The sequence below is a fragment of the Stylophora pistillata genome, chromosome 6 (genome assembly GCF_964205215.1).
Source record: "Stylophora pistillata chromosome 6, jaStyPist1.2, whole genome shotgun sequence".
In the NCBI taxonomy this organism is placed as follows: Eukaryota; Metazoa; Cnidaria; class Anthozoa; order Scleractinia; family Pocilloporidae; genus Stylophora; species Stylophora pistillata.
The window spans coordinates 17,179,160-17,192,491 of record NC_142524.1 but is presented as its reverse complement, the minus strand read 5'-3'; the positions used below and the strand labels follow the sequence as shown (position 1 = coordinate 17,192,491).

The following is a 13,332-nucleotide window of genomic DNA, read 5'->3' as shown; positions in this document are numbered from 1 at the left end:
AAACGCTCATTCAAAATACGTCCATATGAAGAGCTCCATGTCTTACCAGAGCTTGAGAACATCTCCACGAGAATGGGTTGATTCAGTCATGTGTCGCGCTCTTTACATTCAGATGTCACGGATCCATTTTTGACCACATCGCACGCAGTTATTTCAAAGTTGTTCAAAGAAATGGTTAGTGTCAGGTGTGATACTTCTTCTTTTTATTTCAATTGACACTATGGAAAACATCAGCAACGCCCATTTCAGGCAGAAAGCTCGTCGGAATGTCCTTGTTTTCAGGTGATACAGTTACATGTAAATACAAGTATTATTCATTTTTATTGCGTCTTTTGATTTTGAATATCACCTCCAAGTTTTTTTTTTTATCATTTCCTTTTCGTTTTCTTTTTGCGTGTGTGTGTGTGTCTTTTCCCTTTGTGTGATTCAATAATTGGGCTAAATTGAAATAAATGAAATAATTGAATTTGCGCAAGACATCCAAAATGTTAACTTTGCGACGGGGATATGCTTTTTATCAAGAAGATTCGCACTGTTTGCCTTCAAGAATGGTGGAATATTGTGTTCGTTCTTAAATGTTACTGGTGGAAAGGGTGGAAGTGGCGCGCATCTATACCCCCAAATGATTGAAATTTACCTAAGCGATGAAGCAGGATGTTACCACAACAACTTCATCTTGTCGGTCGTTAGGGATGCAGGGAAATGAATTAGTATTGCAGTCGTGGTTTTACTTTTCCGAACTCCAGTATGGAAAAGATGTCTGTGATAGGATTCTTTGCCCAATGAAGTCATCAATCCGACGATACTCCAACAAGGGACAGGATATAGCTTCGATTCTGCCAATGATATGTGTGCAGCACTCTTAGGGGCCGACCATTTAACTTTTGAGGGGGGGTGGGTGATTTCTGGTCATCAAGAAATTTCGTTTCTAGCAATCTGCTGTGCAGGATATTTTTTCCGATTTTTTGGTGCATTTTTTTGTTATATTTGGGCTGCATGCAATTTTTTTCTTGCAGCAAGCGCTTGCAGGAAATTTTTTTTCAAAATCACCCACCCACCCTCCCTCAAAAGTTAAATGGTCAGCCCCTTAGAACGTCCTGTTAGAGGCTATGAGTTATACTGCTTGTGTGACCTCTCACTCGAATAGAGACTTGAAACTTTCAGCGTAGTCATGCTTAAGGAGACGCTTAAATTTTTTAAGACTCCGTATGGTTGCCGAGATAGGAAAAAAGATCTATTTCCTAAACTTTCCAAAATCTTACAGGGATGTGACCGTAACTGGTCTACCGAAAAGGTCTAAACTTGAAAGGTCTAAACTTTTTGAAAAGGTCTAAACATGAAAAGGTCTAAACTTTTTGATAAAAGTGCAGAACATTATTTGACCCGTTTTGGCAAGGACTGGTTCGGCGTAGACGGGGTTCCAAGTACTTTTTTCAGAATATATCGAGGAACAGAGCTTTACTTTTCTGGTAGCAGAGAAACTAGTTGATAAAACAAATAAAATATAAAAATAAGAGGAAAATGGCGAAAACATAGAAGCGTGGCTGCGAATTCTTCCGCCGACTCATCCAATTAATATTTTGAAATCCTACGTGAGTCACGCGATGTAAAGTAAATCTCTCCAAATTCGTTTACCTATAATCTACCATAACCAAGAAAGAAAAGGCCATTTAAATTTAAAGAGACAAATAGACGGTGAATCACCGGCGGTGATTATCAAAACTAAAAGAGAAAACTTGATTCATTAATCTTTTAGTGGCCACTGATTTTGTATTTTACCTTTTTTGCTTTGTTTTTTACTATTTTACTGTATCCCGTGAAAACATGGGCATTTCAACGTGCTTACCGCCTGAAATCGACATCGTCATAATTATGTCTTAAAAAAAATTACTTTTTGGTTCATAATGAAGTAAATGCTGGTATAAATTACAGTAAAAATAGGAAAAGTATCACTCTTGACACAAACCATTTCTTTGCAATGTAGTTAAATATGAATCCGTGACAATTTCAAATTAAAGAGCGTGACACATGACTGAATCAACCCATTCTCGGGGAGGTGTTCTAAAGCTCTGGTAAGTCGTGAAGTTCTCTTTATAATGACATATTTGGAATGAGCGTTTCCAAGTCTATTTTAGTTTTTTACAGCATAAATGCAATTTTGTCAAAATGTCACACAGAAGATGTTCATTTGTACCTTCGTAACTGCTAGATTTTGGTCAAGTTTGGATGAATTTATGGACATCCTCACCTTAAAAAAAAACAGTGCTAGTTTTGAAAATCGGCACTGCCTCAATAATTGATTTTGAGCGAAAAATGGAGTAACAAAAATATGCATAAATTAAGTCATGTGCACTTTGACCGTTGAAAATTAGTAAAGTTCATCGAGCTCCTGTAGCTCGAAAAGACTGGTTGCCAAAAATGTTTTTGCTGTTTTCGGTACACCAGCCCTAGTACTAAATACGGATAGTGGTGAGGACTCCAGATTCCATTATACTTTTGAGAAAAGCGTCTTAGAACAACAGCATACTTGCTCAAATTTGGAAAGTGCTGTTTGTGTGGCGTTTTCAAAACTGCGTAATTCTTAACTGTTTGGTCAGAATTTATATATTTTGCTATTAATCAACAGAAGAGATGTAAAATGATACCACACGTCCGATTTATGCTATTTGAAGAAATGCGTAAGTTTTAGGAGCCTCCAGCGAAACGCTGAAAATTGACTCTGAAATAAACAATTTTCCTTGCTTTTGACCGTCCTCGCATCTCGTCGCCAAATATTTGATAAAATAGCTTTACTAACCAAATAAATACAATTTTTTCTAATAGAATAGATCAACTACCACAGTAAAAATTTGAAGGAATTCTTTGAACGGCCGAAATTGGAGTGGTTGGTTCTTACGCGGACATCGTCTTAACTTATTGGATCATTGTAAACAATTCTTTGTTTTCAACCACATGACAAAAATTTGCTAAGTCATACGCGGCCGCCATGTTGGGTTCTTCCGAAGGCGTTCTTCCGAAGGCGTTCCCGATGTGAACCTTCAGTATTCGGATTACTTTGCGGATGTTGTCAAAAGATACGAGTCCAAAAGCAAAACAAAAACCACGGGCGAGCCGTTATGTAATAATGTCATAGAGCATGCGTGTCACGCATGACGTCACAACGTCACTTCTCTTCTTAAAAAAAAGTTAAAACATAAACGAGATTGAAATAAATAAACAAGGTTCTAACAGTCCACAATGTTCCGAGTGTGTACGACTACAAAATCACCCCAAAGGTTCTTCTAGCTTAAACTTGTGATCAGCTTGGCAGTATCACTATGCAGTTTCAATGAGACGCTGTGGTGGTCTGCGGACCCGTAGACTTCTTCTGCCGGGTTGATACTCTTGCGGGAATCGGGCTGTACGTTTCTTTCCACAAGACCATTTGATTTCGGGTAGTGTGGACTTGAGGTTATCACTTCTATCTCCCACTTACTGGAAAAGTCCTTAAATTTCACACTATTGAAAGGCATGTTGTCTGCGATTAGCCTCTCAGGGATTCCATGACGTGCAAACATATCTTTCATGGCCAAGATAACTGCTTCACTATTCTTACAGGAGAGGCGGGCTACTTCAGGATATTTGGAGAAATAGTCAATTACAAGCAGGTAGTCTCTCCCTATATACTAGAAAATGTCTGCTGCAACTGTCGCCCAGGCTCTCTCAGGGACCTCTTGAGGAATCAAAGGCTCTCTCTGGTTGCTTCGCTGGTGTTGCTGACAGGTACTACACTTGGATACCAACTCGTCGATCGCACTATTGATACCTGGCCAAAACACTGCACTTCTGGCTCGCGCTCTGCACCTCTCTATCCCCAAGTCAGCAGCGTGTATGCGTTGAAGTATTTCGGGTCGCAGGCTATGGGGAACAATTATGCGATCACCCTTGAACGTTAACCCCTCGTAGCCGCTTATTTCATCTCGGTAGTTCCAGTAAGGTCTTGTCTCAACTGGTGTCTCTACTTTAGTCTGTGGCCAACCACTCATGACAACTTTCTGCAACTGTTGAAGTTCAGGGTCACTCTCAGTTCCGTCCCTCAACTTGTGAGACATCGTCTCCGACAAATGTCCAGAGTCCATGACATGAATTTCAAACTCATCAGGTTGATCTGTACCGTTGTGGGGTAAATATGCTCTGGAGAGCGTATCAGCTAGGGGCAGTTTGCTGCCAGGTATATACTTAACCTTAACTGCGTAAGGCTTAATCCTGAGAATCATCCTTTGAAGGCGAAGGGGTGGTTGATGTATGGGCTTCTTCAGGATTGCTTCCAACGGTTTATGGTCGCTTTCAACCGTAGTCTTCCGTTGCCTATACAAATAATCATGAAACCGTTCATACCCGAAGACGATCGCCAGCATTTCCTTCTCCATCTGCGCATAATTTTCTTGGCTGGGAGTCAGGGCTTTGGATGCGTAAGCAACTGGGTGATCATTCTGCAGAATGAGCTTGCATCAACAGACAGGGTCACTGGTTCTTTCGGGTCAAAGAACTTGAGGACTGGATCTGATGAGATTGAAGTTTTCAGGCTTGTAAATGCATCATCCTCTACTTGTTCTCAGAACCATTTGACATCTTTCTGGAGCAGCTGGCGAAGTGGGGCACTCTTCTGAGACATGTTTGGAATGAACTTAGATAAATATGTTAGCACACCCAAGAATCTCCGTAAGTCTTCACGATTGGCTGGGGTTGGCATAGCAATAATTGCTTCAACTTTATTCGGGTCTGGCTTAACACCATCTGCACTCAAAACGTGGCCCACATAATGAACTTCGGATACTCGAAAATGGCATTTCTCCCTGTTAAGCTTGAGGTTACGCTCACGGCAGCGGTCCAACACCTGTCTAAGCCTCACATCATGCTGCTCCACATCTTTTCCCCACACAACCAGATCATCCACAGTGACCTCAACACCTTTAATGTCCTGAAACAAATGAGACATAACATTTTGGAACACTGCTGGAGCCGATGCTATCCCAACTGGCAAACGTGTATAACTATACCGGCAAAATGGGGTGTTAAAGGTAGCTAGCTTGTTACTGTACGTGGCTAGTTTAACCTGCCAAAAGCCATGGTTAGCATCAAGGACATTGAACACTTTTGCACTGGGCATTCCGCTAATCATATCTTCCACGGTCTGCATGGGAAAATGTTCGCGCCTGACGGCACGATTGAGATCGCTAGGATCCATGCACACTCTGAGTTTGTTATTCTTCTTCTTAGCAACAACAAGACTATGTACCCAGGCAGTGGGTTCTGTACATTTCTTAATGACTCCCAGCTTTTCCATTCTCTGAAGTTCCTCTCTAAGAGGTTCGCGAAGGGCCACAGGAACCCGACGGGGAGGGTGCACAACACGGGTGGCATTGAGATCAATTTGAATCTTGTACTGGACGCCTTTGATCTCACCCGAGCCCTCAAACACGTCTGCATATTCGGATTCCAGGTTCTCTTCTTCAAGGCGGTAAATTCTCTTTATCAGGCCAAGATCGAGACAGGACTTCCATCCAAGAATGGATGGTAGATCTTGCTCAACAAGTATGAAGTCTATCACTGTGAATTTTCCTTTATATTCGCAAGTTAGGCTGACCTTGCCGCAAGGTGTGATTCGACGTCCGTCATACACTTTTACTCTGGCTTGCATTGGCAGGACTGTCTGAGATCCACTGGAAGCCGATCAAACAACGACTTGGAGATGACATTACAATCAGCCCCCGAATCTATTTTGAAATTCACATTTGTATCAACAATCTTGAGCGAGACGTGCCACTCATCTTTAGAAGGATCTCCCGCACTGGACTCCACTGAGAAAGTTAGCAAATCGGCTTCGTTGTCTCTGCACTCCGACTCAACGACTGCGTGTACTTTTTTCCCGCCAAAATCCCGTAGTCGCTTACGGCAAACATTCACAAAATGATCCTTCTTCTGGCAGTGGTCACACGTTTTTCCGAAAGCAGGGCAAGAGCCCCACGAGTGAGAAGAACCACAAAACCTGCACTTTCCTTTTCGTGAGCCCGAACCTGATCCTGAGCGACGCGAAGGGTTCTTCTTCAATCTGTCGCCGCCGCCTGCACGAATTTCATTCACGGTCGGATTTGCATTGTTTTGCTCCATAGGACCCATCGCTTCAATCTGTTCTTTCGAAGCCTCGGACGATCTTGCCATAGAAATCGCTTTTTCCAGTGTAAGCTTCTCGTCTCTCAGTAATCCTTCCTTCACTTGAAGATCTCGTATACTAAACACGAACTTGTCTCGCAACATGTCATCAACCGGCGACGGGTACTCACAAGATTTCACTTTGTTTTTCAAACGTGTGACAAACTGATCCACCGTTTCGGAATCTTTCTGTGTTATCTGCCAAAACTGATACCTCTCGAACACTACGTTCTTCCTGGGGTTGCAGTACTGCTCAAACTGCTCAGGAACTTTGTCCAGCTTGTTCTCATCGCCTTCGGCAAACTGAAATGTGTTGAAGACCTCAATGGCGTCTTCTCCTGAAAAGTTTAGCAATATAGCAATCTTGACTGCATCGGCTTTGGTTCCTTTTCCCGAAGCAGATATCAAACTACTGCTTAAATCGCCGCCAATTTTCTGTGTTCCCGTCGAGACTCAAAGCGCTTGGCTTTTGAAAACTATCCATAGTTTACTCCTGACACCATGTCAAAAGATACGAGTCCAAAAGCGAAGCAAAAACCACGTGCGAGCCGTTATGTAATAATGTCATAGAGCATGTGTGTCACGCATGACGTCCCAACGTGACTGGTGTAGAGGGTTCTACGAAGTCAAGGTACCACGAAAATATAACTGTTTAAGGCTTCGACCGATATGAGTTGAGAAAAAGTGATTTCTCCGAAAACATCGAGCTCCTTCTGAACGTTCAATATCCAGATATTGGGAACTACTTACAAAAACCCAAATGAAGTTGTTGTGTTCGCCAGAGTTAGTCACAGTAGTGTGTATTTTTTTCTGATGATCTCGGAGAGAAGCAAACAGAAAAATAAAGTACTCATTTTTTATCGACCGCGGCTAACAACTCTTGTTTTACTAGGTAATTTGGTTACTTCAACTAAGTTGAAATTGTAAATTGGCCACCGTTAACTGTTAAAAAGCTGACGTTTCGAGCGTTAGCCCTTTGTCAGAGCGATCTAGTCGATCTTCACACGACAGCTTCAAGTTCAGAAGATGTATCACTCATAGTACTCACATTAGCGAGTGATATGGCATATTTCAAGGATCTAAATTTTGGATTTAGAATTAAGACTTTTTGTGTGCTCTCACTTGGTGAATCGCTCACAGAGAGCCCAGGACATCCCACTTTGAACATGTTTTCTGGCAGAAAAATATGGAACTGTAATTGCTTGCAATTGCTATTGCATGGCAGGGTTATGTGAAGGGTGGTCTCATGTTGGGGCAGAGCTTTTTGCTGTGGAGGCTGGTGTTAGAATTAGAGATTCTACCACATGCACAAAGGAAAAGAACAAATGGCTTCTCTCTAGTCATATGAAAGAAATCCCCATTACCTATAAGTGAGATGGATTTTACCTCTGCCTGAAGGAAGGATGAATTGATGGTGGAGAAACACTGGTTAGTCCTGTGGCTACTAGTTCTAACCCTGGGATCAGAACAACCAGGACACCTGCCCCAACCCCAGAAGAGTAGAAAACTATTTTTAGAAGTATTTCTGGCTGTACAGTAAATCCAGCAGTCATGTTCCTTATCGCACCTTTAAATGAGCAGTATACTTGTAAAGAAATTGATAATGTACCCAAGCCCTTGCCCAATAGCTTTTTTTTAGAGAAGAGTGTTTGCAGTTAGATTACATAGAGTTGTTGCAGCAGCTAAGTTGATATTAGATAGATCACTTCACTCCTCATCCACCGATGCATTAACAGTCTTGAGATGGCTAAATCTTGAAGAACGTAGGAAAGGTCATCGATGTATACAAGTCGATGCATACAAGTGTATTAATGGCGAAATTAATCATTTTTTGGACATTGTAAGAAAGAGTGATATGCACTCCTACAATACGCACAATAAGGATACTATAAAGCTCCCCAAAATCAAATACAATTGGGGAAAACATCGTTCGCGGTATCACTGTTTCAAAGACTTTAATGAGTTAGAGAGAACTGTAAGAATCTCAGTAAGTTTGCCAATTTTTAAGAAGTGCCTTTTCTGCTTTTTATAATTGAGTATTTTTTTAAATTAATTTTTGCAGTGTATATGTTGTAATCATTTTTATATTTCGATTTTAGCTCAAATTTCTATAGTTTAATTGTATTTTTATATTATACACATCTAGTATTTAGGACCTCTATGTAAACCACTATTGTGATGGAGCTTCCTAATAAAAGATTGTTATTATTAGTAGCAGTGTCAACAAATATTGCTTGAGATTACACCTGATGAGTGTGGAGCAATAGAGGCTTCAGCTAGAAAGCAGCCACAATATAAAGTTTGGTACCAAATGGCAGGCAGGCAGGTCGTATTACTGCTTCCAATCTAAAAACTGCTTGCAAAACAAATACAGCTAAGCCTGCTAAGGGTCTTGTTAAGTCCATATGCTAACCTGAAGCCCATAAGTTTTCAACTGCGGCCACGAGGTGGGGTTGTGAAAACGAGGGTAGGGCTCACAAAGCTTACCCGTCTGACAATTTCTGACCATGAGTCTTTGACAATTTCTGACAGTGGTCTCAATATTGATCCAAGGTGACCATACTTGGGAGCTTCTCCTGATGGGATTATTAACTGCAAATGCTGTGGGATGGGTGTGTGTGAATGAATGCACACAAGGATTCCACAATCGCTGAGGCTGCTAGCCAAACCAACTTTTCTTTAAAGAAAGATGAGTTTGGTAAAGTTCATCTTGACAAAATTCATGCCTACTACCAAGCTCAGGCCCAAATCTTTATCTGTGAGGTTGAACATTGTGATTTTGTGGTGTGAACAATAATAGATCTCTTTGTGCAGAGATTCTTCCTGACCAAGAGTTTTGGGAAAATGCACGCTCTGTTTCCTCTGATTTTTTAAGCAAGTACATTTTGCCTGAAATTGTGGGGAAGTAATATACATGCCCAGGGTGTGAAGCTCTAGCCATTCCATCTTCATCAACATCATCTGGTGATGAAGAAAAGGAAGGGCTGTGGTGCTATTGTCAACAAGATTTGGAGGGCAGCACATTAATTGGCTGTGACAATGACTTGTGCAAGATAAAATGGTATCATATTTCATGTTTGAAGTTGAAAGAAGAGCCTTTAGGAAACTAGATCTGTCCAACTTTTTATAGAAAAAATTAACTGAGCAATCATGATTGAAATGTCAAGGTTATTCAATTGTACCACAACCACCAAAATATTACTTTGAGGGCACTCCTTTTTTTGTCAAAATGCTAACTGAACTGTATGATTGTTTGTTGTATAGGTATCTATTAACGACTAGCATCTGTGACACAAACTAAACAAATGTTGCTTGTCAGTGGTGTACCTTAAAGCTGTGTTTTTGTGAACTTGAGAATTACTGAAGTTCTTTAATGACAGATTGTGGCTAGCCTTAACCACAGCCTTTATATGAAAAATTGTACATGAAGTACCTGGAATCAAACTGGTTGTAAGTTCACCTCGATCAAATGGTACAATGCATGGACTCTGATAAATTGGTGAGTGCATAGCACACTATGGCAGCTTTGTCAATAGGAGCCAGAGACACACCTGGTTTTGCCTTTACCAACGAAACAATACCGGCTTCCGCAAAGTATGTGCGTGGTTATCCCCCAGTTTGTGTTGTTATTATCACTATTTAGAAAACACAGCATCAATTCCACAAGTATCAGTAATTAGCTGAATCTCAAACTAAACTGTATACGTATGCGCCAAGTTTGGAAAATTTTTATTACAAAAGAAACATACAGCCTTGAAAGCTTAAACAATAATCACTTTTAAATTGCTTGCTTGTTCATACCTGTAACACAACCAAATTCAAAATAACCAAAGACAAGACAGAGTTGGGGCATGATAAGAGGGGAAATTAAAACTGTAAAACGATCATACCGGCTTCCGCAAAGCACGTGGGCGGTGTAGTATCCAACGAAAAAATTTACCGTTGACACAAAATAAAGGTATTACAATCCAAACTACAGCACAAGTCTTAAAATAGTCTACATTGGCATACCTAATTACAAGTATTGACAGCTATTTAGAATGCATGACATTGACAAGCATATGCGTAACGCCTACAACTTACACTTCAGACAGCTATGTTACAGGGATAGAGTTCTAAAGTGTGACGTCACGTTGCCATGGTGCTAGATTTTTCTGTTGTAAACAAATGTTTCACGTTGCGCGCCATTAACGTGACCTCTTTGTTTTGGTAACTTAACCTCCAATTATTACGGAAAACTAGCTTATGTCAGAAAAGCGGATAAAATAGACAATCGAAAGTAATTGTTGATATAATCATTCAATTATCGATATCTCTTGGATATTTTTTGACAATTTTAACGTCAGAACTGAAGCGTTCTTGTGACGGCAAGATCAACATGGTTCAGTGCTTTGCACCTGATTGTAATCACGCTTCAGAAAGCCATAGCTGCCGTTTTTTTGGCTTTTCGAGCAGTACAAAGAAGGAAGAAGATTATAAGCGTTGGTTAAGACTTTTAAGGTAAGATTTATGATCGTTTTGATAGCAGATACATGATCATCGTGGCGAAAATATGGAAGTCTTGTTTACAAGTCGTCTTTACATTTTATGAGTGTTTCCTGTGGTATTAAAGCATGTTTTCCGTAGACGAGCTGACCGATCTCGAGAAAAATACTCCAGAGTTTGCAGCTGCCACTTTCGTGATGACTTTGAAGAAAATAGGCCTTAGATTTCTGCGCGAAATTTCAACACTCTTTTCCCTTCTGATGACTGCACGCCTGCTGCAAAGGCAAAACTGAGCAAAGGCACGGAAACTGAAAAAACATCACAAGCAGAATCTGTCGAAGAAATGGTGTCAAAATACAAAGAAAAAGATAACACAAAACACAGGTCTACTGCTAGTTCATCAGTGCAAGAGGTGGTACTCCAGAGAGGAAGCTAGACTGCAGTGAAAAAAAAGAACAGTACCAGAAAACTCATTATACAGTGTAACAAATCTAAGTGCATAAGTCTTGAGGATGGAAACAGGTTTACCTATCAAAGAGATTTTTAACATTGTTTTTGATTATGCTTTACGTTTTAAAGATTCCATTTCTTACTTTTATGGTTGGGCTGTTGTTACTATACCTTTTGAAGATCACAGTTTTATTGCCTATATGAAATGTAGACAGAATTACACCAATCTACATCTAGCACAGCTATTTTGCTGTTCTCAAGTTACTATTATTAATATTGTTATTACTTTTACATACGTTTTACATGATCTTTTGTTTGAAGATATTATGACAACCATTCCATCAAGATTGAAAAACAACACCTGCTCACCACCCTCTTTTTCAGGATTTGGCTCTTGTAAAGTAGTGATAGATTGCACAGATATAGAGATTGCAGCCCTAGGGCTTATGAGCCAACAGAGTGCCACCTATCCTAGCTATACAGGAATGAATTCATTTAAAGTATTAGTTGGAGTGGCACTTAATGCTGTTATCACTTTTATTACTCCACTGTTCCCTGGCTCTATATCAGACAAAGATAATGTAAAGAAGTGAGGTTTGTTGAAACAGTTGGAAACTAGTGACTTGGTTCTAGCTGACAAGGAATTCCTCATAGGAGATATTGTCCCACATGGTGTCTTTGTAAATATCCCTCTGAGGGGTATTTACAAATAAGGGATATTTACTCCTTTATCATATTTATCCCTTTATCTAGGGGATATTTACCCGTAAGGTATAGCAAGTTATAACAGCCATCTTTGTTGATTTTCAAACAGAAGGACTCATTCTTTACTGCATTAACAATCAGTTCATTTCGTTCGGTATAGGGGCACTTAATTTCAAGGACATGATTCTGACCCACAAGTCCATCAGGTGATGCCCCTAGTATACCTCTCTCATGTAACCACAGACCAGTTTCTGGTACGGGTAGAGCAGTTGAATTAACAAAGAACTCTAAATCCTCTTTTCCATTAAATGGAAAAGAGGTTCAGTCTTGAAAGGTCATCTCCAAAGAGATGCTTCATTAAAGATGGTGTTACTCTTTTGCACTTGAGGACACTCCCAAAGTTGCTTGCCGTTAGTCCACCTTTTCTTGCTTGGTGCCACATAGAGTTATCTCTTTGGCCTTTGGTCAGTTCAGACATTGCATGATCTACGTTTGTGGTGGGCAATCTGATTTTGTAGACCTTGAATTTCTAAAAGGTTCTCAAAATATATAAGCTCTTCTATTGTGGGGATAGGCATTGGATTAACCTTAGGTGGCTCTGGGGTCCTAATCAGCCATATACCAGTAAATTTTCCTTATCTTTGCAGCCTTGAAAATAAAAAATTCTGTCCTCTTCGTTAGGATCTCGTGATAACGCTTTGTATTGCTTCTTCAGTGGGAACATTTCAACTGCTGATTGTTGATTGTTGTTGGGTTCAGTTTTTTTTTTTCATCTTCCACGAACACTGGATGTCTGTTCGGCTGAGATTATGGATGCCATGGATGAAGTGGGCGGCCGAATGCTCCACGTGGAAATTCACAGCTAGTTTACGTTATGTTAAATTTACCATCAAGGTAGATCTAAAATTGGAAGGATGATAGAGACAAATGAGCGTTGCTGCGATCAAAGCGTTGGTAGCCTTAGCATAAAAAATATGGCTCAAACTAGCGTGAAGTGCATTCGTTAATGTTTGAAAATACATTGTTTCCTTTCATCACAACAATCTCAGTAAACGAGTTGCGCTTTATTTAAAAGAATAAGACTGAAATCAAGAGTTCATAGAGCACATAAAATGATCCGTTTTGAAGGCCAATGATCGTAGAACTTACCGTCACTATATATCACATATCCTTCATACTTGCTTTGACTTGACCTCTGATAACTCCTTGATCGTAGATAAAAGTCTCAACGTGACCTGATTTGTAGTGATTCTCGCCTTTTGTTATGGATTTATGCTCATCAACGAAGAATAAACTCAGAGAAGAACTACTTAGAGACGCCATCTTGGATCGACAGCGGTTTGTTTAGAACAAGAAAATCCGTAGCCGAGGGAACGTGACGTAATGGCTTTAGCACTATTGTAACGCGTGGTTATCCCCCAACATGGCTGACCCCAGTTTTTGAATTTATGCCGACGTCACGTGCAAACAAAGAATTGGGGGTATTTTTAAAGTTAAACC

General features: G+C 40.3%; 1 long non-coding RNA gene across 1 annotated transcript; it reads right to left on the bottom strand.

The window, feature by feature from the left end:
• Positions 1-9,904: 9,904 nt before the first annotated feature.
• LOC111324062 (uncharacterized) lies at positions 9,905-13,188 on the bottom strand. The gene is made up of 2 exons (XR_002694230.2): positions 12,982-13,188; positions 9,905-12,732 (listed from the first exon to the last, which is right to left on the bottom strand). It is a non-coding gene; the product is annotated as an uncharacterized LOC111324062 (long non-coding RNA).
• Between the last annotated feature and the right edge of the window lie 144 nt (positions 13,189-13,332).